Here is a 14,992-nt window from a genome sequence, read left to right as displayed (position 1 = left end):
CACTCATACACCTATACAGACACTGACACACTGACACTCATCCATGGAGTTACTCACAAACCTAGTTAGTCATGCAAAAGAATCAATCACACTCCCATTTCCTCATCTATACAGTTATAAACACATAACCTTACTTATTCAAACATATACTAACACATACTTACTCTCTTTTATAATCACTGATACAAGTACACATTGATCCATACAGTCACTTACGCAATCACAGACTCTCATGTATAGTCATTGATATATGCCAACTCTCACATGCACTGTGTTTTACATATGTACTTACTTGGACATGTAGCACTGAGATATCCATTCACTCACCAACACATCCATGCACACAGTCAACCGTCCATACAGCTATTTCCACATGCACTCTTGAACCCATACACCAAGTGAATCAACTGCTCACACATCTATGCACAGAGTCACACACCTCCCAGCCACTCCCACACACACACACACTCACCCTCACATACAAATACTTGGGCAACCAATCAATAACCCATATAGCCACTTATATAGCTACTTATCATCACATGCGGCACCTTAAACAACAACAGACATAATGATGCAAACATACAGACAGTTTAGTCACTAACCCATGCATTCAGTAAGACACATTTAATCACTCACTCATACAGTCAGTCACGCACCAACTAAATCCTTCATCCAGACACTTATACACCCACTCATTCTTGAATATGTAAAACATATTTAAACTTTACAGTAACACACAAATGATGTATAGAACTTTACAGAAACACACAGACACTGGATGATGTCATCAGTGATGTCATCAGTGATGTCATTTGAGACGTCATCAGTGATGACATCAGTGATGTCACTGACCATGTCATGAATGATGTAATATGTGACATCATCAGCAGTGGATTGCGGGCGCGTGAGTTATAGTGAGTACAACTAACTATAACGTGGGAGTTTCAATGGTTTTGTATGAGTAAAATGTTCAGCTAACTATAACTGGTGTGAAACCTATGGTTTGTTCAGTGAATATATATATATACATACATATTACATATATATATTACCTACTGGCGGTCGCCAGTAGGTAGTTATAGTTAGGATTTTTTTCAATGTTAAATCTCAAAATTCTATTTGGAATAACTTTAGCACCGGTTGACGAATCTGCCTGAAAATTTACTGAAAATGGCCTCGTCGAGATGCGGTTCTTCCTTGAAAGTTTGGGGGGGATACGTCAAGCGGGGGCCGAGATAAAAGGGGGGTCCCAAAACGCGTTTTCCCCATGTTAATTTCCATAGGGCGGTCGATTTCACTTTTAGCCCGAATGGCTGAATGGATTTCCACCAAACTTGGCAAAATTGTAGGGACTGGTAGCCCGATGTGCCTTTGCTATGTCTCAAGATATGTGCTGCAGTGGATTTTGAGTAATTTAGGTTCCAAAAAATATATATATCTATAGGCGCTCTCCGGTGCGCGCACCGGAGTGCGCTCCCGGCGCGACACGCGACTTGCGCGCAGAAAGCTGATTGGCTCTCAGTTGTCTGTAAACATTCTAAACAGTCCGGAGCGGCCGCCATCTTGTGTCTCGGTAGGATCGAGACACGAGAGGTGGCCAAAACAAAGGGGGAAATGACCATAAGGGGGCAGGGTAGACCCCCCTTGACCCCCTAGGTTTGATATGGGGGCTATAAAAGGGCCCCGCTGGGCATTTAAAATATTTTTTTTTTTTCGTTTTGCGCGGGGGAAGCGCCCGGTACGCGCACCAGGTAGCGCACCGGGGAGCGTAAAATGAGGGAAAAAGATGACAGTTTATAAAAAAAAGCCTTTATTTAGAAATTGGAGGTAGTTCTAAAAAGAACTTTTTTTTTCTTCTTTTTGTTGTTTTATATTTTTTTTGTGTTTTTAGAACTTTTTGAACTTTTTTTGGCTTTTTAAAACAATTTTATAATTTTTTTGGATTTTTGTCAAGGGAAAAACAAAAAACAGGGATTCCAAAACGGCTCAACAGGAGCAAAAAAATGTGAAAATTTAGGGACTGTCAGGGCAGCGGTGTTGCTGTTTCTTTTGGGCAATGAGTTCAACACTCTGCTCCCCATAGCAGAGCAGTTCGTCACACTCCGTGCACAGAAATTTGATGCCTGCAAACTCTGGCTGTATGTTAGGGACCATTCTTCTACGGGATGGTCCCGAAGGTGTTGCTCCACCAGTGGAGCTGCTGCCGCCATCTGTGGGTAATTTCCGTGCCAGGTCTCTGACACTCTCCCTCGCAAAGTTGTTTGGGTGTCTTCTTTTGACATGCCTGATTAAATTGGCATTTCCAAAACTACATTTTTTCAGAGGATTGCCTCTGGATAAAGTACTACCACATATTTTGCAGGTTACTTTTGGAGCGTTGACTTTTTTTTCTCCTTCAGGGATGTTATAAAATTTCCAGATGAAATGGATTTTTTTCTTCTGCCTAGGAGGGTCCTCATCTACAAATGCCTCTGAATCACTGCTGGATGACTCTCTTGCAGCCATTGCTGTCGATCAGGAAAGTAGGAGATGAAGATAGTACACAGAACAGCTCTTGCTCTCTCCAAGTACAAAGCAATAGTGAAGGAAATGGGTGGGGATTTCATTCTTTGTAAAAAAAATTGTTAGCAACCAATGAAAAGTGTTATTTTAGGGTCACATGACCCGACGCGCTTACGCAGCGCGCTCCGGAGCACTTCCGGGTGCATTTACGCGGCGCGATCGTAGGCGCTTCCGGGGCGCAAACGTGGCGCGATCTTGGGCGCTTCCGGGTGCGTTTACGCGGCGCGATCGTAGGCGCTTCCGAGGGCACTTACGTTGCGCGCCAAAGTGACGTCATCAAACTTTTACAGAAATACATAATCATTTTCCTTATTAACAAAAACGGATTTTATTTGTATGGAACGAAATGTTTTGCATTATTATTAACTTTTCATTCATATTTTTTTTCACGAACGACAGTAGCGCTCTGGGTGCGCTTTCAGGTGAGCTCACCGGAAAGCTTACCGGAGAGCTTAGCTGAAAGCTTCCCGGAGCGCGCACCCAGAGCGCAAAAGAAAAAAAATATAATAAAATAAATGAATACTTAAAAAAAACAGCAAATTGTAAAAAAAAAAAAAGGTTAGAAACTCGATATAGAAAGGAATTAGCATTTAAAAAACCTATGAAATTCACTGAAAAAACCATAGGTTTCACACCAGTTATAGTTAGGAATTAGCATTTAAAAAACCTATCAAATTCACTGAAAAAACCATAGGTTTAACACCAGTTATAGTTAGCTGGAAATTTTACTGACATAAAACCATTGAAATTCCCACGTTATAGTTAGTTGGACTCACTATAACTTGCATGTGTAATGCACTGCTGATGACATCACATATTACATCACTCATGACATGGTCAGTGACATCACTCATGACATCACTGATGACAGAGAGACTGACCTACTTTCACTCGCTAATATATGTATTCACTAAGATACACTTAATAAGGCAGATATCCAATTATTTTTTTTTTTAAAAACATCCATTAAGACAATAATTTAAACAAATATTCTTCCATCGACCTTAACATACATATATAAAACATATTTATTTATCTGAAAGACACACATTCACTGGATGGTGTCATCAGTGCATTACACGTGCAAGTTATAGTAAGTCCAACTAACTATAACGTGGGAATTTCAATGGTTTTATGTCAGTAAAATTTCCAGCTAACTATAACTGGTGTTAAACCTATGGTTTTTTCAGTGAATATATATATATATATATATATATATATATATATATATATATATATATATATTACCTACTGGCGGTCGCCAGTAGGTAGTTATAGTTAGGACCTAGTTTCCATAGGAAATCCTCAACATTCTATTTGGAATAACTTTGTCCCTGGTTGAAGAATCTTAGCGAATTTCTCAAAGAAGATGGCTCGGTCCGCTGCGCTTCTTCCCTAAAAGTTTGGGGGGGATTGGTCAAGTGGGGGCTGAGATAAAAGGGGGGTCCCAAAACATGTTTTCTCCATGTTATTTTCCATAGGACCTTTAGACTCGGCTACAGGTCGAACGGCTGAATGGATTTATAAGAAATTTGGCAAAACTGTACAGTCCGGCTCGCAGATTACGCTTTTTTTGGAATGGTGTAAATCCGTTCAGTAGTTGCTGAGGAAATTAAAGTTAAAGTCAATAATATATCTATACGCGCGGACGGGTGCGCACACTCAAGCGGCTGCGCGCGCGAGCGGAATTTTGCTGCGTGACGTCTGTTAACGTTCGATTCGAAGGAAATCAGGAAGTGTTGACCGTCATTTTGTCATTGCGAGTAAATATATTGTTGATTTCAAAGCGTTGGAACATGGAAAGGGGAGAAGGTAGAGATTGTTTTGCTGCGTAGGTTTTCTCAGGGTGTGCAGTAAGGCCCTTAAAGGCGAAAATATATATATATATATTTTTTTTAAAGTTGCGTGGTGCGCGCACTCGGTCGCGCACACCTATTTACAAGAGTGTGAAAATGGAGATAAATCAGAAGTTTGAGTGCTTTGATATAAGGTGGCTCTGAAAAGAGCCCTTGTGTTAATTGAGTTTTTTCTGCATTTATAAGTAAGTACCGATGCAGAGCCTGATGTTGCAGAGGAAGATTCTGTTTCCCTCATCCGTGAAATGAACACCATCTCTCCTATAGATGTCTTGCATGTGGTAACGCAAGTCGTTGTGGTAAATAGAACCCATGCTATAATCTCTGAGGAATGCAGAAACAGATTTATTTACATGTCTCCTTGCTTTCTCAATTTGTGCACAATGTTGATGGGACCAATTCCATTTCTGTCTTTAGCATATATTGGAATATACCAAGGCAGTTCGAGGAAAAAGTGTCATCAATTGTTGAAAGGTGTCTTTTAGAAGCATTTCCAGACCTACCCCAGTCAATGTGCCTAGATCGTTCCCACCACAGTGCACAATTATAAGGTCTGGTTCTGGGAGATGCATAAAAGTTTTCACCAATGGGATTATTTGGTGACATCTCAATCCTCTTTGGCCAATCCACGTTATTTGCACATTTGGTAAATCAAGGTTGGAAATTCGTCTGCTTGTTGCATATTTTCCAGTCCAGTGAATATAGCTGTGTCCTAAAAGCCAAAGCTTCATTTTCAAGGCAGATGCACTCGTACTCCGATGGGTTCTGGAAGTGGAATGGCAGTTAGAAGCTGAAAGTCAGGATAAAAAAATGGATGAGGCTTGGTGTGGTTGAAAAACAAAAAATGATTGGTTGATTCTAATACGTGAAGATTGAAGACTACGTTGCATGTTAATGTTATGTAAAACTAAAAGTACTATTGGGTGTGAAAAGAATGACATGTAACAGAGCTGTGGATAGGCAGGTGTTTCTGGAGGGAAAACAGTGTTGTTACTTTGCTGTAGAACGTTGAGATATGAACTTTTGACCTGTGCCTTCAGCCAGGTGCAGAATGAGGTGTTACCATGGAAACAGCCAGAGATGGCAGTGGGTGATGGGTGACTTTTATGTGACATTGAAAATATTGTGAGGGAGAACCAACTGAAATGTAAATGCTTACGTTACGCGCTCCGTGCCGTGCCCCGGATTGCTTCCGGGAAGCTGCGCTTCGCGCCTCGCGCACCGGAGCACTTCCGGGTGCGCTAACGCGGCGCGTCATATGACGCATTACGCAACAACGCGATACGTCGTTGGGGCTCCACCGGAACTGATCGAATTGGTAGTCTACAGTGTTTCTGGATGTTTCAGACTGAAGCTGGCGTCAGCATGAGAGCACCCCGTGGCTACGTCGTGGCCATTCCGCGAGCAATCATGGCAGTCGCTCCCCACCGGAAGTCTGCAGGAGTCGGGGGCCTCGGTGACTCTTGTAGAATCTTCAAGGCTGAGGGGACGCTTTTGGGAATGGGGCCCATGCCCTAGCAGTCAAGCGTCCGAGTTCCAGGGTTGCCCAGAGCCATCCTTGCAGGCCAGGCCCAAGTCTGTGGAGCCGACCGCCATTTCCTGAGCTCCGTGGCAGCCGCCTGTCGCTGTATCGGAAGAGTGGGTGCAATTCAGCCGGATGGCGGGTGAGACGCTGTAATAGCAAGAGCAGGCGTAATTCAGCTGGCCGAGCGAGGCAATGTGCTGCAGGAGCGGGCGCAACTCAGCTTGTCGAGTGAAGCGCTGGGGTGTAGCTGAGAAACCTCCACCTTGGGAGGTGGGGGAGGCTCGTTCGCGCCGCCTCTCCCTTCCAGTGCACCCCACGCCGTCTCCTGGCGCAGGTATATGTGATGGTTGGACCAGGGCACCGCAGGACGTGTCTTTAGGTCAAACGGATTGTGGGACAAGGTCCAGAATGGAAGAGGCATCAAAAGGCAACAAGTTCCGCCTGACCCCGGGAGCCGGCCGCCTATGTCGTGGCCGATCTCAGGCCATACCAGGGCAACAAGACTTGGGGAGGGGGCAGGAGCCAAGCGCCCCCTCCGAGTCCGTGCCACCACACCGCCCCTCGGGGGCCTCCGTCAAGCGGCTCAGGGAGGCACCGCAGGCAGCCGTTCTTCAGATCAGTTGTTCTCACCGGCAAGCAAGAGTGGGTGCAATTCAGCTGGCCGAGCGAGGCAATGTGCTGCAGGAGCGGGCGCAACTCAGCTTGTCGAGTGAAGCGCTGGGGTGTAGCTAAGAAACCTCCACCTGGGGAGGTGGGAGAGGCTCGTTCGCGCCACCTCTCCTTTCTAGTGCACCCCACGCCGTTTCTTGGACCCTGAAGTATGGCACTCAACATCCAGAACTTATGACATTTGTGCAAGGCAGGGACATCGAAGCCTCTCAGGGACCAAGTATATCCAGAGTCCTTCCTACAGAAGGTGGTGGGGGTGGCGGCATTAGCAAGGCATCCCCCCACACAACTTGTCGGACCCTGAAGTATGGCACTCAACATCCAGAACTTATGACATTTGTGCAAGGCAGGGACATCGAAGCCTCTCAGGGACCAAGCATATCCAGAGTCCTTCCTACAGAAGGTGGTGGGGGTGGCGGCATTAGCAAGGCATCCCCCCACACAACTTGTCGGACCCTGAAGTATGGCACTCAACATCCAGAACTTATGACATTTGTGCAAGGCAGGGACATCGAAGCCTCTCAGGGACCAAGCATATCCAGAGTCCTTCCTACAGAAGGTGGTGGGGGTGACGGCATTAGCAAGGCATCCCCCCACACAACTTGTCGGAGATCACCTCTGGATGTACTGGGTGTTCAATTTCAGAATTGAAACTACTAAGAAGCAATTAGAAGTGTTGTTTTCATGTTGCAGCAGGCTGCCATGTAAATAGTTATTTAATAAAACGTTTTACCCTGTTACTTTGCTGGTGTGTTGTATATATTTATAATATTTGCATAGTGTTTGTCGTTATTTTGGGCGGGGTGGGCGGCGGAGCCGAGCTGTCTTGCAGCCATCATGGCGTCGAGCTCGGTTCCTCTCACTAGTTTCATGTTTTTTCTAACGATTTATATGTTATAGTTTGCTAGCACGATACAGCGGATAGTCCGCATTTTATTTATATGTCCTTTTTATTACGGGGGTCCTCCGGTGGAGTCGGATGATCTACCTCTAATAAACGGTCCGGGTTGAACCAACTACCAACAAACGGGGCAGAGATAGGCATGACGGGTTACAAAGGGGACAAAAGTGTGCACTACCTATCCTTCACTATCTGCAAAAACTAAACAGAGTATTGCGACTCTGTGCTTATTTGTGAACAGAGAATGACCCAAAGAGAACCAATTTCGAACAATCATAGGCTATTGGCAGTGGGCAGAGAGGCCATGACACAGAAAATGGCTGTTACTTACGTGCATGATGGGGCCTAAAAGGGACTAGATGGCGTGGCCACTGTTTCGCGACTTTCACTTTACTTTTAACAGTGGCTGTGGTGAACATAAATGAACGCCGCTTATGTATACCTAATTTTAGTCATTTTCCACAAAAAAGCTTTTGATATTTGCTATTAAAAAACCAAAGAAATTCACTGAAAAAACCATAGGTTATAGACCATATATAGTTAGGAATTAGCATTTACAAAACCTTGAAAAATCACTGAAAAAACCATAGATTATAGACCATATATAGTTAAATATCTGAAGTCCATCTCTGCACTCGATGGAGATACAGGTCGTCAATCAGAAGATGTGCTGGCCACCTCTAATGGTAATAGCGTGGTCAGGGCTCTTGTCGTTGCCTCTGCAAATTGCACAGGGTGCACTTGTTTGACATGCCGCACCATGGTATGTATGGAAAAGGAATATTTTTTTGCAGGGTTTCTTCTTGAGAGAACCAAGTCACATATCGTGCAGGTTACTTTTGGTGCATTCACTTTCTTTTGATCTTCAGGATAAGTGAAAAATTGCCAGATGAAAGATTTATTTTTTCTTATTAAAGGTAGTCGATCATTTTGGTCAGATTCGGAAGATGAATGAGATACGGTAGCCATTTCACCAAAGTCTTCCGAAAGATGTAGGACGTTGTTCTCTCTTGAGAGTAGAAAAGATAGTGAGGGAAGTGGGTGGAGTGCTGCGTGTAAATTCCAGAATTGAAACTATTAAGAACCAATTGAAAGTGTTGTTTTCATGTTGCAGCAGGCTGCCATGTAAATAGTTATTTAATAAAACGTTTTACCCTGTTACTTTGCTGGTGTGTTGTATATATTTATAATATTTGCATAGTGTTTGTCGTTATTTTGGGTGGGGTGGGCGGCGGAGCCGAGCTGTCTTGCAGCCATCATGGCGTCGAGCTCGGTTCTTCTCACTAGTTTCATATTTCTCATGAGGGGTTGTTCCTAATTTTTCTATTTTAGCGAGGTCAAAAAGAGATCCCATCAGTGGCTTACTGATTTTGCTCGATTCCTTTTGTTTTTTCTAACGATTTATATGTTATAGTTTGCTAGCACGATACAGCGGCTAGTCCGCATTTTATATATATATGTCCTTTTTATTAGGGGTGTCCTCCGGTGGAGTCGGACGATCTACCTTTAATAAACGGTCCGGGTTGAACCAACTACCATCCTGATTTTGTATATCTTCTGAGCTGGATTTAAGCACACAATTGTTAAAGTATGAAACGTTTTATATTTCTAAAAAAAATACCAAGGTGTGTACATCCGGTAACGCACGAAAGTTTAAAAAGACATTCGGCTCCATTTACTGAAAAGTTTCATAAGAATAAAAAAGAAGTCTAGGTACAGTCTCTTTGACGTACTATAAGTTCTTTGAGGGGTGTATGAAGAAATTCAATAAGTTCAAATTGCAAAGTTTTCACGAAATATATAGGCAGGTGCGCGCACTCGGTCGCGCACGAAAGCCTGGAAATGCGGTATCCATTTTATTGACAACTGTTGCCGAGAGTGCGCACCCCGGGTCGCGCACAAAAGTTTAGTAAGGCTATTTTTATTTACAGACAAATTTTAATGCGTTCAAAAAAAGGCAAGGTACAGACTTTCAAATTCTGTATCGCTTTACAAGGAGTCTCTATGCAACTTGAACAGTGAAGAAAACGGCTTGTTTTCGAAAAAAATATTGCCAGAACTTTATTGACAAAAGTATAGGTTGCATACACGACATATTTCTGAATTAGCATTTTAAAAACCAATGAAATTCACAGAAAAAACCATAGGTTTTACACACGTTATAGTTAGGAAGTAGCATTTAAAAAACCTATGAAATTCACTGAAAAAACAATAGGTTTGACACATGTTATAGTTAGCTGGAAATTTTACTGATATAAAACCAATGAAATTCCACGTTATAGTTAGTTGGACTCACTATAACTTGCGCGTGCAATGCACTGCTGATGACGTCACATATTACATCACTCATGACATCACTGATGACACCATCCTTGTGACATAGTGACAGACCTCCTTTCACTGTAATGTAACCCTTGAAACATATATTCAAAAATAGAAACTGAAATTTAAAAAAAAATGGAGATACCCATATCAGTTACAACAAGCAATTCAGTAATTCCACCATCTATATACACATCCAGTCATTCACCAACAGTTCTATATAGTCACTCATACATATACTCACTCATCATATGAAGTGATACACCTATACATCCTGTTACACACCGACAGTCATCCAAAAGTTACTCACACACATACTCACACGTGCAAATAAACTATTGAACATCCATTTATTTGATTATAGAGTTATACACACACTTATACCTTACTTCTATTGAAAATTACACATATTTATTCTCTTAAACAATCACTTATAGAAACACATACTTATTTAAACAAGAACTCTTACAATCTCTTACTCTCACATATACTCACTTATATACATCAATATTCACATATACTAGATTAAAACATATGTAGTTACTGATAAAGACACTAGTGAGACAGTCATTCACTCACTAACAAACACATATACACACTCATCCACCCATACAGTCCTGCACATATGCTTTCTTCAAAACACATACAAACAGAGAGTCAGTCACTCATGCATCTATGTGCTAAGTAATACCCCCACCAAACCATATAGACACTCATACTGATACTAAGAGAAACATCTAATAACCCATATACATACGCATGTAGCTACTTACCAACACATGTAGCCACTTATACACAAAGTGAAACACTAATATATATATTTAAATATTTAAACATTACTCACTAATATTTATTTTTCAGAAAGACACATATTCACTGGATGGTGTCATCAGTGATGTCATGAGTGATGTCACTGACCATGTCATGAGTGATGTAATATGTGACGTCATCAGCAGTGCATTGCACGCGCAAGTTATAGTGAGTCCAACTAACTATAACGTGGAATTTCATTGGTTTTATATCAGTAAAATTTCCAGCTAACTATAACATGTGTCAAACCTATGGTTTTTTCAGTGAATTTCATAGGTTTTTTAAATGCTACTTCCTAACTATAACGTGTGTAAAACCTATGGTTTTTTCTGTGAATATATATATATATATATATTACCTACTGGCGGTCGCCAGTAGGTAGTTATAGTTAGGATTTTTTTCAATGTTAAATCTCAAAATTCTATTTGAAATAACTTTGGCACCGGTTGACGAATCTGCCTGAAAATTTCCTGAAAATGGCCTCGCGGAGCTCCGGTCCTTCCCTGAAAGTTTGGGGGGGATACGTCATGCGGGGGCCGAGATAAAAGGGGGGTCCCAAAACGCATTTTCCCCATGTTAATTTCCATAGGGCGGTCAATTTCACTTTTAGCCCGAACGGCTGAATGGATTTACACCAAACTTGGCAAAATTGTAGGGACTGGTAGCCCGATGTGCCTTTGCTATGTCTCAAGATATGTGCTCCAGTGGATTTTGAGTAATTAAGGTTCAAAAAAATATATATATCTATAGGCGCTCTCCGGTGCGCGCACTTGAGTGCGCTCCCGGCACGACACGCGACTTGCGCGCAGAAAGCTGATTGGCTCTTGGGTGTCTGTAAACATTCTAAACAGTCTGGAGCGGCCGCCATCTTGTGTCTCGGTAAAATCGAGACACAAGGGGTTTGAAAAAAAAAGGGGCAAATGACCATAAGGGGGAAGAGTAGACCCCCTCTGACCCCCTAGGTTTGATGTAGGGACTAAAATAGGGTCCTGCAGGGCATTAAAAAAAAATTTTCGTTTTGCGCGGGGGAAGCGCATGGTACGCGCACCGGCGAAGCACGGGGAAAATCCAGGACCATATTTATGAAGGCCTTGCGCTGTTAGTTTTGCGCTTCCTGTGCGTCAATTTTTGAGACGCACCAGGGGTGTAAAAAAATGCGCATTGTTATGCAATATTTAAAAAGTGACGCATCTATCTAGATGCGTCACTTTTTAAATATAGTGCAACGAGGTACATTTTATTACACTGCTGGTGTTATGCGTCACTTTTCTGTGCGCACTCCTTATGACATTCCAGATGTGTCATATTTAATGTATGACGAATCATGTTGCAAGGAGTTACAGATACGTCAGTATTTCTGACATATCTGTAAACATAAAAGTGATGCGAGGCAGGTGCAAGATTTTGACGCAACAGCATCCTAAAAGTGACGCAGAGAAATCTTATAGATTTCAGTACGTCGTTATTACCAAGCTTTTTGCGGGGGAATGCCCCCTTTGCATACATTATACCTGACGCAGATATAATGTGGCGCAGAGTTTTAAAAAGTGACCCATGTACCTAGATGCGTCACTTTTTAAAAATAGCGTCAGGTATAATGCATGCAGAGGGGGTGTTCTCCCGCAAAAAGCTTTGTAATAGCGACGCAGTGAAATCTTTGAGATTTCACTGCGTCAGTTTTAGGATGCTGTTGCGTCAAAATCTTGTGCCTGCTTTACAGCAGGTGTTAGACTGAGGCAAGACCTTTCACATGCTGCTTTCCCCATTTGAAAGGACACATTACTGGAGTTGCGTCACTTTTGTGACGCACTCCAGCAATGCGTTACTTGGAATGTCATAAGGAGTGCGCACAGAAAAGTGACGCATCGCACCAGTGGTGTAAAAAAATGTGCCTCGTTGCGTTATATTTAAAAAGTGATGTATCTAGGTAGATGGGTCACTTTTTAAAATCAAGCGCCACATTATATCTGCGTGAGGTATAATGCATGCAGAGGGGGTGTTCCCCCACTAAAAGCTTTGTAATAGCGACGCAGTGAAATGTTTGAGATTTCACTGCGTCACTTTTAGGATGCTGTTGCATCCTTTAAATATAGTGCAACAAGGCACATTTTATTACACTGCTGGTGTGATGCATCACTTTTCTGTCCACAGTCCTTATGACATTCCAGATGTGTCATATTTAATGTATGACGAATCATGTTGCAAGGAGTTACAGATACGTCAGTATTTCTGACATATCTGTAAACATAAAAGTGATGCGAGGCCGGCGCAAGATTTTGACGCAACAGCATCCTAAAAGTGACGCAGAGAAATCTCATAGATTTCAGTACGTCGTTATTACCAAGCTTTTTGCGAGGGATTGCCCCCTCTGCATACATTATACCTGATGCAGATACAATATGGCGCAGAGTTTTAAAAAGTGACCCATGTACCTAGATGCGTCACTTTTTAAAAAATAGTGTCAGGTATAATGCATGCAGAGGGGGTGTTCCTTGCAAAAAGCTTGGTAATAATGACGCAGTGCGTCACTTTTAGGATGCTGTTGCGCCAAAATCTTGCGCCTGCTTCACAGCAAACCTTTCACATGGTGCTTTTTCCATGTGAAAGGACACATTACTGGAGTTGCGTCACTTTTGTGACGCACTCCTGCAATGCGTTACTTTTGTGTTTACAGATATGTCAGAAATACTGACATATCTGTAACTCCTTGCGAATTGATTAGTCATATATTAAATATGACATATCTGGAATGTTATAAGGAGTGCGTCCAGAAAAGTGACGCATCGCTGTTTTCACGTAGCGATGCGTCACTTTTCAGAAATGAGGCCTCCAGTTTATTCACTGTGTCATAACTTTCTTTTCTAACACTCACCTTCTTTCATTCCTCCTACTTCACTTCCTTTCACCTCTCATACCTTTCTGTTCTTTCTTACTCATTCTCCTTTCAATTATCAATGCACTATATTTCACTTACTCTTCATTTTTTAAGATTATAGCTCTTTGATGAGAATTGGAGGTAGTTCTGAAAAGAACTTTTGGTTTTCTTCTTTTAACTGAACAGGAACAAAAACAGGGAATAGAAACTGCTCAACAGGAGCAAAAAGAAAAGAAAAAAATTAGGGGTGGGAAGGGCAGTGATGGTTCTCCAATGCCCGAACCATGAGCAGGACACTTTGCTCCCCATAGGTGAGGAGTTGATTGCAGTATCTGCATCTGACGACCCCATGGTTAAATGCAGGTTGAATGTTTGCTACCTGCCCCTGTGATTGTTCTCTTCCAGAAGAAGTTGCTCCTCCTGTTGATGTAGAGGCCCCATCTCTGGGAACCTCTTGTGCCAGAGCCCTGACACTTTCCCGGGCAAAATTCTGGGGGTGCCTCCTCTCCACATGGCGAATCATGGTGAAGTTGCCAAAAGAGTATTTTTTTGGGGGGGTTACCCCGTGACAGGACCTGTTTGCAGATCCTGCACTCTACTTTTGGTGCATTCACCTTCTTCTGGTCTGCTGGAAACTTAAAAAATTTCCAGATGAAATGTTCTTTGACCTTCGGCTGAGGAGGCTCTTCATCAATGAAATCATTGGAGTCATCTTCACTGCTGGATGGTCTGGCAGCCATGATGAATCCAGGAATATGGAGCAGCAAAAAAGGCAGGTCTTTCAGTCACAAAAGTGAAAGAAGAAGTGAAGGAAATGGGTGGGGATTTCATTCATTGTAAAAAAAAACTGTTAGCAACCAATGAAAAGTGTTATTTTAGGGTCACATGACCCGACGCGTTTACGCTGCGCGCTCCGGAGCACTTCCGGTGCGTTTACGCAGCGCGATCGTAGGCGCTTCCGGGGCGCAAACGTGGCGCGATCGTAGGCGCTTTTGCGTGCGTTTATGCGCCGCGCACGTAGGCGCTTCCGAGGGCACTTACGTTGCGCGCCGAAGTGACGTCATCAATCTTTTATAGAAATGCATAATCATTTTCCTTATTAAAAAAAACAAATTTTATTTGTATGGTACGAAATGTTTTGCATTATTATTAACTTTTCATTCATATTTTTTTTCACGAACGACAGTTGCGCTCTGGGTGCGCTTTCAGATGAGCTCACGGAAAAGCTTACCGGAGAGCTTAGCTGAAAGCTTCCCGGAGCGCGCACCCAGAGCGCAAAAGAAAAAAATTATATAAAAAAAATGAATACTTAAAAAAAAACAGCAAATTGTAAAAAAAAAAAAAGGTTAGAAACTCGATATACAAAGGAATTAGCATTTAAAAAACCTATGAAATTCACTGAAAAAACCATAGGTTTCACACCAGTTATAGTTAGGAATTAGCATTTAAAAAACCTATGAAATTCACTG

This window comes from Lissotriton vulgaris, chromosome 7, assembly GCF_964263255.1.
Source record: "Lissotriton vulgaris chromosome 7, aLisVul1.2, whole genome shotgun sequence".
In the NCBI taxonomy this organism is placed as follows: Eukaryota; Metazoa; Chordata; class Amphibia; order Caudata; family Salamandridae; genus Lissotriton; species Lissotriton vulgaris.
The sequence above is the reverse complement of the archived record's forward strand: the minus strand, read 5'-3'. Positions refer to the sequence as shown.